Below are 868 nucleotides of genomic sequence, written 5' to 3' on the forward strand. Positions count from 1 at the left end.
TTGGAATACACACAAAGGATGATCTATTCTATCACAAGGACACTCAGTCAACTATGTTCATAACAGCTTTATTCATAATAGTCAGAAACAACCTAGATGTCCCTCTGCTGAAGAATGGATAAAAAATGTGGCACATTTACACAATAGAATATTATTTAACTATAAAAAAAATAACATCATGAAATTTCCAGGCAAAAGAATGGAACTAGAAAAAAAAATCATCCTGAGCAAGGCAACCCAGGCCCTGAAAGACAAACATGATATGTACTAACTTATAAGTGGGTCTTAGCTGTTAAGTAAAGTATATTTAGATTACACACGGATCTCCCTAGGCAGGGCTTGGGGAGTCCTGTGGAGGAGGTGGAGGAAGTATCAGATAAACCAGAGGAGTCACAGATACCACAAGAACACAGCCCACAAAATCAACAGACCAGGACTCATGAGGATCAGGAAGCCTGTATGGGTCTTATATAGGTCCTCTGCATATGTGTTATGGTTGTATAGCTTGGTCCTCTTATTGGGTTACTTCATCCAGCCTTAGTATGAAGGGACGTGGTTATTCTTATTGTCATTTGCTATTCCATGTTTAGTTGATATCCCTGGGGGACCTGGCCTTTTCTGCAGAGAAATGTACATTGTGGAGTGGATTTGAGGGAGAAGGGAGGTCAGGGGGAGGGACTTGGAGGAGAAACTGTGGTCAGGATGTAATATATTAGAGAAGAATACATATATACACACACATACATGGAATAATACATATATACATACACAAACATATACATATATACATGCATACACATATACATAGATAAATACATACACACATGTACAAACATACATATATACATGCATACATACATAATACATA

This window comes from Mastomys coucha, chromosome X (genome assembly GCF_008632895.1).
Source record: "Mastomys coucha isolate ucsf_1 chromosome X, UCSF_Mcou_1, whole genome shotgun sequence".
In the NCBI taxonomy this organism is placed as follows: domain Eukaryota; kingdom Metazoa; phylum Chordata; class Mammalia; order Rodentia; family Muridae; genus Mastomys; species Mastomys coucha.